At 40.5% G+C, this 17,308-nt stretch overlaps 1 protein-coding gene across 5 annotated transcripts in view; it reads right to left on the bottom strand.

The window, feature by feature from the left end:
* KANSL1 (KAT8 regulatory NSL complex subunit 1) overlaps positions 1-17,308 on the bottom strand; it is a 168,694-nt gene that overhangs the window by 139,043 nt on the left and 12,343 nt on the right. The window contains exon 1 of one of the 5 annotated variants that reach the window (XM_040245040.1): positions 3,166-3,274. The exons of the other annotated variants lie outside the window; for them this stretch is intronic. The gene's annotated coding sequence lies outside the window, so the exon portion shown is untranslated. Of the gene's footprint in view, positions 1-3,165; positions 3,275-17,308 lie in introns of those variants that run through there. 5 annotated transcript variants of the gene reach the window in all.

Here is a 17,308-nt window from a genome sequence, read left to right as displayed (position 1 = left end):
GATGTTGAAAGTTAAAAAAAAAAGAAAAAAAAAAAAAAAAAATTCCCTCTCTCTCCAGGAAGGAAATCACTTAATTTCTGTATCTAATGACTTCACCAAGAAGAAAAATAATAACCCCTACTGAACTCCCCTCTCAAGGAAGCTGACAAATATAAGAGGAATAAGCATTACTCTTTAAACACACGATTTTCAATGATTATTTTGAAAACTGAATATGGATTAGTATGTTTCTTCACAGAATTTTTAAAATTGTTTCTAGTACTACAACAAGGTAACTAAGCTTTACTCAGAAAAGTTCCTCTAACTAGAACCACTCAATACTAAAGTAACTTCTCAAATCAGCTTCATCAACCAAAATGGCCCCATGTTTAAAGATTACATGAGTTAGGTTGTATCAAACTACAATTAAAATCTGTGGTCAGTCTATAAAAGCCAGAGGAGGTACAGACACTGGCTACAATGTAGCATGACTAGAAATGGAAGGGTACTGGCAGTGTTTGAAGAAGAAAAAAAAGAGTTGTTTTCCTTTCTTCTCACCTTGATAAAAGTTCAAAAGTGAACTAAGGTATACTCATTTTCTAGCTTCCAGAATTTTCCTCAACAGGATAATGATAAGTCATCTAACAATGAAAGTGTGCTCTGCAGGTTTAACCATAGAAACAACATGTGTAGGCAGGAAGAAAATCATACAAAGATTGAACATCTCACCTGCTGTAAAGCACAAAACTCAAATGCTAAAATTCTGAATAAGGCTTTCAGGAAAGATGCCGGAACACTTCTAAATACTTCACTTAAATGGATTCACAAAGGTGAAAGGGCCAAAAACCCTACCATACCTCAAGACACTCTCAATGCTTAACTGATCACTCTTTTAACTGCCCACAGACATAAACTAAAAATACTTATTAAGTATATACTTAAATACGGCAGTCCTCAAGAGACCAATCATTTTCACCATAATACAGATAGTAAGAATCTTTGTCACATCTGTTTCCCTCCAAGTGGTGCACACTTGAAAATTAAAAAATGAACCACTTCAAATCATGAGATCGCTAACAAATATATCAAATATGCTATAGGTCAAAGGAATTGCAGACTTTGTTGGATAAACCTAGAGGAAATCAAAATCAGAATTCCATGACTGAGGACAGTTATCTCACATTTATAATACATTTTTAAAATTCCCAAGGGATGAGCATTTTTACCTTGCCTTATTTTTAGGACTACACATCACACTGCACATATCACATGACATGATGTAACTGTCAGCGAAGAAAACGGCCCAAAACCATAAAATATATACATGCTAGAGGAGACCAATCAGTGTACACTTAAGAACCACTACATTTCATATTTAGTTTTTGAAATGTTTTTAAATTCAGGACAGATCTTTTATTCAAATTGAGAAAGTGGTGAATAACCTCTGTAGAGACAACAGAGAAATGTATTTTGTATTTTATATAATAGGAATCTACCCAACTACTAGGAAAACTGACACGAAGAAACAGATAATAGAACATTCTTCTAAATCTATAGATTAACACTAAAAATACTCGGGATCAAAACCGCAACAGAAACGTAAAGAAATATCTTTAGTTAGAAAACAAATTATTACTCAAAAGTGTTCACTATCGTTATAAGAAAAGAAAAATAGCTTTAAATGACACGCCTGTAGACAACTGAAAATTTCTAAATTGGTCAGACAGTACACTAGAAAAGGAACCAAGTATAGCCTAAAGAAGGGGGGAGGGGAAACACACCCACTTAAACCCTTGTAAATAGTGGTTACTTTAAACGACCCAAAAAGCAGGGAAAATACTACAGGCTATTCTGAGAGATGGAAAACATATTCCAATGTTCTACTTTTCATACTTGAAAGTGCTTTAGAATAGAAAAGAAGTTCAGTAACAATGTATATCATGATTATGCAAGGCAAAGATTATGTAATTTTATCGTTTATTTTAAATGTTATCCAACTGTAAAACTAAAAAAACTAAAACGTTTTGATCTTTCTAATGGGGAGGGGGCAAGTTCTTCTGGGTTACAATTTAAAAATATAAACACAGACCACAAAACAAACAAAAAAACACAATGATTGCTAGCCACGTGACAAAGGAGATGGCAACACCAGGATTGTGAATGGAGGTGAGGAAGGCGAGGCAGGACTAGGTTTCTCGGAACTTTGAGGACCTCAGGATTTGAGTCTCCCGACCCTTAAGGTAACCAAACTCTAGCCCGACTAGTTGTATTGTTAACGCTCTCAAGTAGTTTATTAATAGGTCACGAAAACTGCTCCAGTGACCTCCAGAATAAAGGGGGGGGGGGAACCGAGGAGGAGGAAAGAGAGCAATTTAAAGTGGCGCCATCATGTCACCCCTTCTCCCCTGAGGCAATCAATAAGCAATAGTTAAGTAACGTGTGTCTCCAAAAAACCACACTGGGATCCCGACAACGGAAAACAATAGAATTTTTAAGTAAAACATGCGGGTAGGGCTGGTTATCCTATGGAAAACAATCAAACTATTTGCTGAGAATCAAAAGACCGTCAGCCGGAAAACAGGCCCCCCAAACTCACTTAAAAGCAAATAACTGTCTCTTCCTCTTTAGTTAAAAAAAAAAAAAAACACGTCCGCCTGAAGGAGTCTAGATCGGAAAACGTAAGTGACCTCAATTTACAGGCAACAAAAAACAATAAATAAATGAAACAAATAACCATTTTACTAAACAGAGTTGTGATACACACCGTGAAAGGCGCAAGATGTGTGTTTCGATCAGAGAAAGGCCTTTTGCAGTCAAGAGAAGTTCAAGGCGAGACCGAGAGTTTGTTTGGGTTTTTTGGTTTGTTTTTTTTTAACCGGAATAAATCGTGTTCTTAAGGCCGCATTTTTAAATAGAACGCCAAAGGAAAAGCTGGCGAACGAGGCGGCAGCTGGTGGGGAAGGGCCCCCGCACACCCCCGCCCTTGGGGCGACTCCCAGCCCCGGACCCGCAGCGGGGAAGCCCGGAGAGGCCATTTAAAGTTCCGGGGATTTTTCCTGCCCTGCCCTGCCTTTCCAGTTACAACTAACAAAGAGAGGGAGAAATGGGAGCCACAGGGAGAGCGAGGAGAAGGAGAAAGGGCAGCGGGAGGAGGAGGAGGAGAGGAGCAGCAGCACCAGCACCTACCACGTGATGGAAGAGCGTTGCCCGGGCGGATTCAGCCCCACAAAATGGGCGCAGTTTGCAAACAGCCCCCGGCCTGGGCGCCGAGGGCCGGCGGCGGGCGGGGGCGCGCGGCGGCGGCTCCGGCCCGGGCCCGCCGCTCTCCTCCCCCCCGGCGCCCGGAGCCGCCCTGACTTTCCGGGCGGGGGGGCGAGGCGGAGGGGGAGGGGAAGGCGGCGGCGGGGAGCGGCCGCTTTTTCTTCTCTTTCGGGTCCTTTCTCCGGCCTTCCTCGGCTCCGGCGGGGCCTGGGCACGGCCGGGGACCACAGCCCGGCCGGGAGGACTGGCGGGCGGGGGCAAAGGGTGAAGCCGCCCCCCCGCCCCGCACAAACAAGCGCCGCCGTCTGCAGCCCGAGCCCGCACCCCGGCCGCCGCCCCCGGACGCCTCTTCCCGGCCGGGGAGCGCGCTCCGGCCGCCCCCCGCACCGCCGCGGCGAGACGAGTCGGCTTCGCTACGGTGCTCGGTTCTCCCGCCGGCTCGGCGAACGGTGGCGGCGGTGGCGGCGGCACTGGGAAAATGGCGGCCGAGCTTCTTTTCCCTCCCCCCCTTTAATCTGAAGCGGAGGGAGAATGGAGCGAGCGAGCGGGCGAGCGCCGGGGACACGGGGAGGAGGGACAGCAGCGCCTCCGCCGGCTGCGGCTGCGGCGGCGAAGGCCCGCTCCGCCCCGGCGCGCCGCCAGGGGGCGCCCGCCGCGCCGCCCCCGCGAGCCGCCAGGAGGCGCGGCCGCCGCCGCCTCAGTCATGGCTCCTCGCCGCGGCCGCTGTTTCTGCGCCTCCAGCTGCGGAGGCCGCGGCGCCGGGACCCCGCCGCTCCCAGACATGCGGCTGCGGCACGCGGCACTGCGGCAGGCGGGAGCGGGCCTTCGCTCTGGCCGGGGTGAGCTAACCTGAGGCACTGATGCCGTCACATTCCCTCCGCGCTGGGGCTGGCGGGGCCGCGCGCCGGCTGAGGGGCAAGGAAGGCTGACGCGACAGAGCAAGAGGACGTGAGCCAAGAACTGTTTGTACTGAGTAGTAAATAGGCTCCTGTCTTGGGCACCACACTATTCCAGGGCTAAACGTGCGCTGAGCAGGGTGGGGAGCTCCCTGACTGGTGAAGCGCTTCCCGCCGCCCTTTGTCCTAGCAGCCTGCCTCCCTACACTGCAGCACGCCTGGGCACTAGCCCCGGCGCCGCGATCCGCAGCCGCCGGGGTTAAAAAAAAAAAAAAAAAAAATTAGCGCACGTTCTCATTGCGCAGGCGCGAGCCGGAGCCCGCGCCGGACGAGCCCGGGAAGGGCCAGCCCGGAACGAGAAGGGGAAGTGATGGCCCACCAGCGCCGGGCCCGCTGGGAACTGTAGTTTTCGCTAAGAAGCACGCGTCTGGTTTTGGGTGTCATGGCTTGGCAGATTTGCCAAAGCAGGCAAATGGCATTACACAATGAGTATTTATGCTTCCTGTCTCCACCAAAAGGAAGTTCAGTGCTATGCTAAAAGTTTAACAAAGAGCTCCATAGAGAAACCCAAATCTCAGAACAAAAAGCAAACTTCCACTTGGTTTAAAGTGGTGGGCACTTTATAATTTCTCATGACCAGTTTGTCAGTACGGTATTTTAGTCCTTTTCCAAAATAGGGCCTTAAAATAACGGAACTTTTTCTAGATTAAAAAAATGTAGCAATACAATGCAAAGTGTCACATTTACACAAACTATAAGCCACTACCCTTTAAAGAAAAAGTTGCCAAAAGATAAATCCAGTACTTAGAGACTTAAAGGAACTCTGGTATTCATCAAAATATTACTTTAAATGACAGAACAACAACAAAAATGTTTCCAACAATTAAATCGTCAAATGCAGCAGATGAGAAAGGTATGCTCTGCTACCAAAAAGGAAGATGAGAAATGCTCAGTACTGTTTTGTGGCTTACCAGAACCAATATCCGGTGGTATGTGTCACTTCTGTTAGTCAAAAAACAGCCTGACAGTTTATCCTCCCACAAAGTTATACTCCAACACCAGCTCCTACAGTATCTACACCTAAATTTCCGTGAGTTCCATTTGTACCCTTAAATCACACTCATAGTCATGGTTCTTAAATACCAAAAGAAAGTCGCAGGGTCAAATTACACAAAGAATTTTTTTAAATGTATACATATCTGTATATACCTCCGAAAAAGATCCTAGTCTTGACTTTTTAATTTACAACCCTGGGAGGCGGAGAGGTGGGTTAATTTTTTTTTTTAATGTATACACATATATCTCTGCATACATAGTAATTCCACAAAATACAGCAAAAGGTGTTAAACACAATTCTAAAACCAATAGATGGCGAACTAGAGCCCTAATCTGAGGATTCTGAAATCTAAATGAGCAGAATGAAAAATACCAAATAAGGCATAGCCCTCTGCAGTGTATACTTAAATATTATGTTCAAAGATACCCACCACAAAATCATATTACTGTTGCTTCGATTCTAAAAACTCAAGTATCAGATTTAATTAGGCCTCCAAATAACCAAGCTTATAAAATAGATTCTTTTCGATGATTAACAAAAAAGTGGAAATGCTAATTTTTAAACATGGATTTTGGGTAAAAATAAATTCCCACTTTCCCCTTCTCTCATTGCTTAGCCCAAGAGTAAGCCTGTTTAAGTGTTTATGGCACTTAAGTCAGTCAGTTTGTTTTACATTTTCTCAAATCAGATGTCTTTCTGCTCAGACACCAGTTTTTACAAATAGGGAAATTCAAAGGTGAGCCACTACAGACAGAAAAATCCTAGATAAATATATATTTTTAAAAATTTTCCCCCAAAACACACTGGATGTCAAGACTGATTAAACACACATACATATACTACTCATTTTTCAAATCATTCTTGAAATACTCATTGTGGTTGGCTCTCCTCCAATATCCACTCTATCTCAGTGAAATTAGTTTTAACCCATTCTCTTTACCAGAGATTGGTTGGCAATGGGCAAGAAATGTAATCCTGGCCAATGGGACATGAGAGGAAGCTCACTGGAATACAGAATTGTGAGAAAAGCTGCTTCCATCCTAAAACGAGAGGAGGAAGAAACAGCCCCTCTTCAGGTAATGCTGAACATGACACTTCAAACCACTCCAGTCACCTTACATCAAGTCTGAAGACGCCACCAACGTCAAAGAGCACGGAATGGAGAGTTGGCTAGAACGCTGGTTCTTGGTGACAGCATCAAATGATTATATTGAACAATCCCGACATTTGCAAGACTACTGGCCTTCCAGCTACAGGAGACCAATGTAACAGCAAACATATTACACCAATCTGCACTAGGGTGCCTACACCTAAAGTCAAAACCGTAACTTTCTCACATTTTAGAGTATTTGTATTATAATACTTTATATTGTATTTTACATAACTTCCCTCTTATATACAACTCCTTACCCATCCATTCTTTATCTATGTGTTATTTCTGCCGTGTAAAAAAGGACCATCCCTCCTCACCACCAATCCTTGTTCATTCCTCTCCTTCAATCCACCTCTAACTTATCTTCCCTTCAAGAAAACAATAATAAAGGAATTTCCAGACTTCCCTGGTGGTCCAGTGGTTAAGAATCCACCTGCCAATACAGGGGACACAGGTTCAATCCCTGCTTTGCAGAAATTCCATATGTCATCAAGCAACTAAGCCCATGCACCACAACTCCTGAAGCCCAGGTGCCCTAGGGCCTGTGCACAAAGAGAAGCCACCGCAGCAAGGAGCCCATGCACCACACGGAAGAGCACCCGCCACGGGCCACAATCAGAGAAAGCCCATGCTCAGCAACGAAGGCCCAGCACAGCCAAAATTAAAATACATTGTTTTAAAATTCAGTATTTCAAAAAATAAAAAAATAAAAAAAAAATAAAATAAAATAAAATTCAGTATTTCAAATGGCAAACTAATCTCAAAGGACAAGGGATTATTTTGTTTTGTACTTTAAAAAAAAAAGCAATTATTAAAATAATTCAGGAGACAGTCCTTAACTAAAGCCTAAAATTTCTGTTATTTGCCATTGCATCCCAGGAACCTAGTCCAGATAGCAAAGAAATGAACATATCAAACTATTTAAAATATTAAAATTATATCATGAAAGAAACATCTTTAAACTGAAATTGGTGCATGCTCTCATGTTAATATTCAGCAAGCTAAATATTAAGTAGAAAGCCAGGATAAACTGAACCAAAACTGGGAAATTTAAAGAATTTTGTATATCAAAAGGAATTTGGAAGGCTATCTAGTTCAACCTCCAGATTTTATTATCAGAAAGCCAAGAAAAAATAGCAAGGAGACTGCCCAAAGCCAAAGCTGGAACACAGACTGGAATCCATGTGTCAGCCTCCAATTCTCACTTTCCCCACCACATCACCTGCATTCCAGAATTATAGCTTCCCACTGGAAACATGCTACTTACCAACTGGCGAATAAGTGCAAGCATGATGCAGGTAAACCTGAACAATGCTACCAGTTCAGTTTGACAAGTATCAAGATTTGGCCAAAGGTAAGTAAGAGAAAATCCTCACATTAATTACAACGACTATAGAGCTCAAAGATTGTTTTCATTAAATGAAGGTCTCAGCTAATCCAGAATATCATATACTCTTATGTACTCAGCCCAATAGCAACAAATCTGCAGTAAGATTAAGCAACTTAAGGCGTTTGAAAAACCTGTCAGTGACAAAGTATTATAAGAATGCATGGTATTCCTTACTTTCAATCCCATCTAAAAACAAGATAATTTTCTTCCTCATAGTAAAGATATAGACTCTGGAATTTACACAAAGATATTATCTTACCATCTCACCACAGAAGTGATCCAATAACTCATTGAGAACAAATACTAATCAGAGGCAGCCTCAGGATTTACCCATTAGTAACGAGAACAGCGGCTTCCCTGGTGGCTCAGACAGTGAAGAGTCTGCCTACAGTGTGGGAGATGCAGGTTTGATCCCTGGGTCAATGCAGGGAAGATCCCCTGGAGAAGGAAATGGCAATCCACTCCAGTATTCTTGCCTGGAAAATTCCACGGATGGAGGAGCCCACCAGGTTACAGTCCATGGAGTTGGGAATAGTCCATGGAATGAGAACAGTAACTAAAGTTACAGGTTAACCCTGAACACACTCCTAAATCAGGAAATAATTTATTGGGGGATATTGAGGAAGACGGTACTAAAATGCAAATGTATGCAACTGTATCACTTAAAGAAACAAGTCATGTTCTTCCAAGGCCATCAGCTACGTTAAGACTTAACATCAAAGATGGATGGTTTTCTCCTCCGCAGTACCAGATTTCAAAGTGGCTACACAAACACTGATTTCTAATACATGCAGTCTAACCAGAACTTTACAAGAATATTTTAATAAAGTTTCTCAAGGAGTTAAACTAAACAAATAAAAAAAATTACTGATTAAATAAACTGATTAGTTAGGTAAATTATACTTAATTCTAATTATTTGAACTTCAGCAGAGAACATTCTTAAATTCTCAAAGAATTAACCAAAGAAGTTTGTTGACCAAACATAACAAAAGGAGTATTTTAATATACTAATTTTGCACATGAGCCAATATCAAATGAAGCAATTTGCCTAGAACCTAACACATTGTATCACATAATAAATGTCAGAACGTGCCCCAAAGTTACCAAGAGATTGCCTGGCTTCTTTTCCAAATGATTCATAAAGGTAAACATGCAGAACTTCAAGGCAGCTGTGAGCAGCCAAGTTGTGGAGGGCCTGATACAAAGTCAGAAGGAGAAAAAAAATATTCAAAGAGAAAAGGGGCAACATGTGTACAAGGCAAAAGACATTTAAAAAAAGTTTTTTTAAGTGAGTTGCTGAGTCTAAAGTTAGATGCAACTTCTTTGAGTCCTGCTCTGCTGGCGCAGCAAACCTTGGGATTACGGAAACAGCACAACACACCTGTTCCCTCCAATAAAGAGGCACACCATTCTTGGAAAGAAACATTACTTTTTAATTCACTGATTCCTGGATGCCTGAACTGGGTTCTCAGGGACACTGTGGAGCCTACAGCTCTGGACTAGGAAGTAACTGAAGCCACTCAATAGGCAGGAGACATTGCTGGAGTGGTGATTTAATCAAAGACTGTAGTAAAATCAGAAGATATACTCTTGTTAAAATAAACACAATTATATTTATAGAGTGAAATTCTCATTTTTTCAAGACAGAGAATGAGTCCTTCAGAGAGATGCCCTTTTTGTGACAAGCTGCTCTGGACAACCCCAGACCTTGAGAGTATTTTAGGAGAAGCACTGCTTTAGATCATTTATAGATAAATATGAATACCTGAATACAATCCCCTTATACAGATGATGAAACCTGAAAACATCTAATGTAAAAACTGTTGTGGGTACAAAATTATAAATGAGACCATAAACTACTGAGAGAACATGACTGGAATTCAGGAAATGCTAAAGTCCCGGTTTTATCTCTGTCACTCATTTACTAAGAAATCATATATAATTTTCTTAACAGCAAACTTTTTCATTTCTGAATCAGACAAAAAGAACATAATACTCAGTATTTTCAGCCATACTCCAAATTAATTCTCACAATCAAAGTTAGAAACATTTAACAAAATTTGTCTCAAATGATCTAGCTCTAACTTGAACCAGTAGAACAAAAAAATAAAATAACCTAATGAAACTATATCTTTTGTGGCACAAAGAAGAAAAAAATCCAGGACTTCCCTGGTGGCCCAGTGGATAAACAGTTTGTGTTCCCAATGCAGGAGGCCTGGGTTCCAGCCCTGGTCACGATACTAGATTCCATATGTCTTCACTAAAGATCAATGACCTGGCTCACTGCACTAAAACCCAGTGCAGCCAAATAAATAATTTTTTTTTTTTAAGAAGAAAAAAATCCTGTGTAGAGGAGGGAAAAAGCTACTCACATGCCCTAGAATCTCTATGGCAACAATATCAAAATGTGATCTTGCTGGTAACATTTAGGCTAGGGCATTCAATTTTTATAACATGACAACAGTAACAGTTATATTCCTGCCCTGAATAACTTTCTTTGATTTTCAATAAAACTAGATATCCCCTTAAAGTCTTATTACTAATTACCAATCATTCATAAACATTTACTGAGTGTCTGCTGGATGCTAAACACTGTAATACCTCTGGAAAAAAATACTAAGTCACCATCATAAGCTATGTGGTGGCCAAAAAAAAAAAAAAACACAACCCTTCTATTCATTGATATTTTAAATAGTTAATAATTCAAAGCAAAGAAGTAGTAAGAGATCAACAAAATTTTAGTGCTTTATGCTTTCCATTCAACTCTCTTCTGGCTCTTTTGGGAAGCTTGTATAGAATCCTCCAAGAAGGCTAAAATTAGGTGTTCTTTATGGCATAACTAGAATGAGGTAACAAAACAAGTACTCCAAAACAAAACTAAGAGAAGAGGTTACGGGAACCAAGTAGGAAACAAAGATTTAAAGTGACAGACTTGCAATCTCTACCCTAAATGTCTCAAGACAGGGAAAAGGTCAAGAAAAATGAAAATTTGTGATCTAGTCCAATTATAGTTAATTGTACATCTCCCTTTCATTCTCAAATATTTGGTATGCCCTATGGGAAGGCTTCTACATTTCTTGTAATTGCCACAAATAACTCATCATTTCGTAAACATTAGTCAGTATTATTATCTTCATTTAGTAATGAGGGAATTAGAATTTACTGTTGCTAAATGAATGTGCAAAATTAAGCCAAAACTGGACTTGTCTGGTGGTCCAGTGGTTAAAAATTCACCTGCCAATGCAGAAGACACAGGTTTGATCCCTGGTCCAGGAAGATTCCACATGCTGTGAAGCAACTAAGCCCATAAGCCACGCTACTGAAGCCCTTGCTTCCCAGTGCTCATGTTCCACAAGAGAAGCCACTCTCAGTGAGAAGCCAGAGCACAGCACCTAGAGAGTTGTTAAGACTAGAGAAAGTCCTCCCACAGCAACAAAGACCCATGTGAAAGTGACAGTGAAAGTCGCTCAGTCCTGTTCAACTCTTTGTGACCCCATGGACTACATATTCCACGGAATTTTCCAGGCCAGAATACTGGAGTGGGTAGCCTTTCCCTTCTCCAGGGGATAGTTCCAACCCAGGGATCAAACCCAGGTCTGCCACACTATAGGAGGATTCTTTACCAGCTGAGCCACAAGGGAAGCCCAAGAATACTGGAATGGGTAGCCTAACCCTTCCCCAGGGGATCTTCCCGACCCAGGAATTGAACCAGGGTATCTGCACTGCAGGTGGATTCTTCACCAATTAAGCTACCAGGGAAGCCCCAACAAAGACCCAGCAGAGTCAAACTTTTAAAAATAAATAATTTTTTTAATTAAGGCAAAATTATTTCAAGATAAAGTCAAAACACATTTCAACTAGTTTAATATGGCAGTTATTACCCTGACACCAAAACCAGACAAAGATATTAAAAAAAAAAAAAAAAAAAAACAACTACAGACCAATATCGTTTATGGACATAGATGGAAATAAAACTCAACAAAACACTAGCAAATGAATCCAGCAACATATAAAAAGTATTGTACACCTTTGCCAAGTGTGATTAATTCTAGGAATTCAAGATTGGTTTACTATCTGAAAATGAATATACTACAAAATCCAACACTCTTTCATGATAAAAACACACAGGAATTGAAGGAAACTTTCTTAACCTGAAAAAGTTATCTATGAAAAACCCACAGCCAACATCATATTTAATGGAGAAATACTGAATATTTTCTCCCTAAAGTCAGGAACAAAACAAGGAATATCCATTCTCACCACTTCTATTCAATATTATACTAGAAATTCTAGCCAGGGCAATTAGGCAAGAAAAAGAAATTAGAAACTTTCAGGTTACAAAGAAAGAAGTAAAATACTTCTATGCGTATATGACATAATCTTGTTTACAAAAAACCCCACAAATAAACTATTAAGAGTTAAAAAACATATCCATCAATGTTACAGAATTCAAGATCACTATACAAATAAATATCAATTGTATTTTGATACAATAGCAACAAACAATCTGAAATGAAATTAAGAAAACTCCATGTATAATAGCATCAAAAAATATTTAGAAATAAATTTAACAGAAAAAGTATAAAACTTAAAATCTGAAAACTATAAAAATTGTCTCAAGAAGTTAAGGAAGTACTAATTAAGTGGAAAGACATCCCATGTTCAGGGACCAGAAGATGTACCCTTGTTAAGATGGCAATACTCCCTAAATTGATCTACAAATTCAATTCAATTCCAGAATATCTAAAACAATCTTGAAAAAGAAGAATCAAGTTGAAGGACTCACAATTCCTGATTTCAAAACCTAATTCAAATCTATAGAAATCAAAACAGTGTGGTACTGCCATAAGAAGAGACATATAAATTAATGGAATGTAAACCAGAAATAAACCCTCACACTTACAGTCAACTGATTTTTGACATGGGTGACAAAACAATTCAGTGAGAGGCAGGGGAGGTAGAAGTTGAGGTTGGAGAGTCTTCTTAACAAAAGGTCCTGGGGCAACTGGATATTCACATGGAGAAGTTGGATCCTTATTTCACACAATACACAAAAATTAACTCAAAATGAATCACAGACTTAAATGTAAGAGTTAAAACCATAAAATTCCTAGGAAAAAGAAAAAGAGTGAATTTTCATTCTCTTGAATTACACAATGATTTTTAGACATGGCACCAAAAGCACAAATGACAATAAAAAATAGAGGGACTGAACTTCCTCAAAACTGTAAAATTTTGTGCATTAAAGGATCCCATCAGGAAAGTGAAAAGAACCCATAAATGAAAGAAAATATTTGAAATTCATACGTGACAAGGAACTTGTATCCAGAATATATAAAGAACTCCTAGAATTCAACAATAAAAGACAATCCAGTTTAAAAATGGCAAAGACTATAATAGAAACAGACATTTCTCCAAAGATACACAAATGGCTAATAAGCCATTTGTGAAAAGACCTTATCATCATTTGCTATCAAAACCACAATGAGATACCACTTCACACCCACTAGCATGACTATAATCAAAATGACAGACAGTTACAAGTATTAAGAAAAATCTGGAGAAACTAGAGCCCTCACACACTGCTGGTAGAAATGTAAAACGGTATAGCTGCTTTGGAAAATAATTTGGCTCCTCAAAAAGTTAAAGTTACCATATAACCTAGCAATTCTACTCCTAGGTATTTTTCCAAGAGAACAGAAAAGAAGTGTCTAAACAAAAACTTGTACAAGAGGACCTCCCTAGTGGTCCAGTGGTTAAGTATTCACTTGCCAGTGCAGGAGATGCAGGTTCAATCCCTGGTCTAGGAAGATCCCACATGCTGTGGAGCAACTAAGCTGGTTGCTCCACATGCCACAGGGCAATCAGGTTCTGTGTGCTACAGCTGTTGAGCCCGCTCGCCACAACTACCGAAGCCTGCACACTCTAGAGCCCACAAGCCAAAACTACTGAAGCCCTCAAGCCCTAGGGCCAGTGCTCCACAGAAAGAGAAGCCAGCACAATGAGAAGCCCACATACTACCCCTGGAGAATAGCCCCTGCTCACTGCAACTGGAGAGCAGCAACAAAGCAGCAGGGCACTCACAGCAACAAAGACCCATCACAGCCAAAAATAAACAAACATTTTTAAACTTGTACAAGAAGGGCTATAGCAGCATTATTAATAATAGCCTATTATTACGATGTAAACAACTGAAACGTCTATCACCTAATCACTGGATAAGCAAAATGGGGTATTATCCATGTAATGGAATATTATTCAGCCATAAAAGGAATGAAGTGCTGATAGATAACACAAACGAACCTTGAAAACCTGCTAAGTGAAAGAAGCTAGTCACAAAAGAGCCCGTACTGTTTGATTCCATTTGTATGGTATGTCCAGCATAGGCATATCATAGGGACAGAAAGCAGATTAGTGGCTGCCAGGGGCTAAGGGACAAAAGGAAAGAGACACTACTAAGAGACACAGGGTTTCTTTCGGGGTGTTCCAAAATTAGTTTGTGGTGATGGATGCACAACTCTGTGAGCACACTAAAAAAAATTATATATTTTTAAACAAGTACATTTTATGATGTGAAATGAATAATCAGTAAAGCTGTTTTAAAAAAAAAAGATGAAGCCAAAATAACAATTTCTAAACAGTTTTGATGTACACACACACACACACACACAATATATATATATATACATATGTTAAACTACTTGTAAAAACATCAGGAGAAGACGACAAGCCATAATTTTGCCATTTATTTCCCCTTGAGAGATTACCTCAGAGGACTAATATGCCTTCATGTTAGATCTGCAACCTTATTGCCAACAGTATATATAAGCAAAAGTTAGGTTCTCATCAAACTCAAGTTATTCTAAAATATTCTATGTAAGAGTGAAATGAGGAAGATACAACAGGTCATCGATAAAAACCAGTCATCTATAGGAATGATACAAACTAGGACATCAGTATGTCAATGAAGAGTTTAAGAATACAAAATCCTATTCCTGGAAAGGTTATCTTCAGTGAGATAGGATTGGAATGTACTATTATTTCAAAAGCTTAAACAAAAGTAGCAGTATTATACTCTGCTCAAAGAATATTATAACAGATGGTTGGCAAGGCTTCTGTAAAAGGGTAGTTCAAAGAGAAAAATCTTGGCATTGTCATCCCCAGTTCTACCCAGAGTATAAAGTAAAACACAAATACAGGATCTGAGAGGAAGAGTATGTGCTGAACAGGAAAAAAAATGCTGATCAGGCTACGCATTCCAAGCCAGATTGATCATTTTATTTTTGCCCCTATAAATCAATTTTTTTGTTTGTATACGGTCCAATATATTACAGATGTGATTAGAGGAGTCTATCCTCTCGCAATCAACAGACTTGTATAATTAATGCTAGACTGGGATTCAACTTCTAGTTCTAACACCACGTAGCTATGTAACTTTGGACAAGTGACTTCACTGCTCTCAGTTGCCTCATGTAGAAAACAAGAGACGGGCTTCTCTGGTGGCTCAGTGATTAAGAATCCGCTGCCACTGCAGGAGATGTGGGTGTGATCCCTGATCCAAGAAGATCCCACATGCTGTGGAGCAACTAAGCCTGTGTGCCACAACTATTGAGCCTGTGCTCTAGAGCCTGGAGCATGACCACTGAGTCCACGTGCCACAACTACTGAGGCCTGTGCACTCTGAGCCTGTCCTCCCCAACAAAAGAAGCCACGGCAATGGGAAGACTGAGCACCGCAATCAGAGTAGCCTGTGCTCTCCGCAATGAGAGAAAACCCATGCACAGCAACAAAGACCAACTGCAGCCAAAAATAAGTAAATGCATAAAGCAAATGTTTAACGCAAAGCACAGAGATGGACTGTAAAAATACTTGACTGTAAGAAAGCAAAGAAGTCAGATGTTCAACCAAAACTAAATCCTTAAGTAGCATGGGGGGAAGAAGGGAGGGAGGTGGGGAGAGAGGAGGAGAATAACTATCCTTAAAACAGACAACCAAAAATGAGGAAAAGCAACAAAATATCATAAACTGTAGCTGATTAGGAGCACTAAGGCCTATGTAGGCAAAACAATTAAAATCTTGCAAGAAAATGCAAAGCCACAGAGTGGTGGTTTAAATATATAAAAAGCCAGATGCTGAATAAAGACTGATGGAACACTTGATAAACGGTATAAACAGTGACAACAGCAAGACAGCTGACAGACCTAACTGTAATTAGTTTCAACACCTACTGAGGAAGATATGAGGAAGAAATCTATTTCTAAATTACCCTTTAAAGTTCAAAAATCACTGAGAATGAATCAAATTCATCATTAAATGAACAAGATGCTTCCAAACTAATATATCAGATGTTAGGTAGTCACGGAACCCCAAAGTATTCTCTGCATTTTAGAAGTATTCTCTGCATTTTAGAAGTATTCTCTGAGGACTTCCCGGGAGGTCTAACAATTAAGACTGCCTTGCAGGACTTCCCTAGCGGTACAGTGAATTAGAATCCGCTTGTCCATGCAGGGGACATGGGTTTGATCCCTGGTCCGGGAAGATTCCACATGCCTGGGAGCAACTAAGCCCATACGCCACATCTATGGCGCCTGAGTACTGCAACTACCGAAGCCCAAGCACTCTAGAGCCTGTGTTCTGCAACAAGAGAAGCCACCGTAATGAGCAGCTGCAACAAAGAGCAGCCCCTACGTGCCTCAACTAGAGAAAGCCCACATGCACAACAAAAACCAGCACAACCAAAAAGAAATTTAAAAACAATTTAAAAAAAAGAAAAGAATCCACCTTGCAATGCAGGGGATGTGGGTTCAATCCCTGGTTGGGGAACTAAGATCCCACACGCTATGGGGCAACTAAGCCTGCACGCCACGAAAACTGAGCCCGAGCTCCACAGTTAGAAAAGCCAAATAAATAAAGTATGTATAGATACACAGATATAGATAGATATAACTCCCATCTACTCAACAGAAGGGCTCTTGCTGTAAGCTTCAATTCGGTCAAACTGGCAAATCTCTACTAGAGGATGAGATCAGAAGACACATCAGCACAAATAACCTTCTGAGGAAAAGACAAACATGGCTTCTGATCGATGAAATCACACCGCACCAGTCAATCCAAATTCTCTGAGGAGAAAGTATTGAATATAACTTATTTAGGCTTTTACAAGTCTTGGTAAGATTCTAAACAAAAAGCTGTTTTTAAAAAGCCTGAGTGACCACACAGTTGAGAATATTTACCATAGAAGGGGCGTGATTTATGAGACTGCCACACCACCTACTACACTAAGGAGGCCCATCTAGATGGGGTGAGACACAGAAATTATGGGTGGATCGATGCTGAGGTACTTCCCCATATGAAGTACAAGCACTGATCTTAGGTGATGTTTTCAAAGGCTATATTTAACATTTTCATAAATTATATGAAAGATACACAGGGAATTTCCCATTTTGCAGATGGAGTGATGAGCTTCCCGATAGTGAAATACTACAATAAATTGGAAAAATAAGGGAACTGAGAGGTGGAAAGGATTTGTGTTATCAAATGAGAAACATTTGCAAAAACAAAGAATTATTTT

Source organism: Oryx dammah, unplaced genomic scaffold (genome assembly GCF_014754425.2).
Source record: "Oryx dammah isolate SB20612 unplaced genomic scaffold, SCBI_Odam_1.1 HiC_scaffold_8, whole genome shotgun sequence".
Lineage (NCBI taxonomy): Eukaryota > Metazoa > Chordata > Mammalia > Artiodactyla > Bovidae > Oryx > Oryx dammah.
This window is presented reverse-complemented; position numbering and strand designations above follow the sequence as displayed.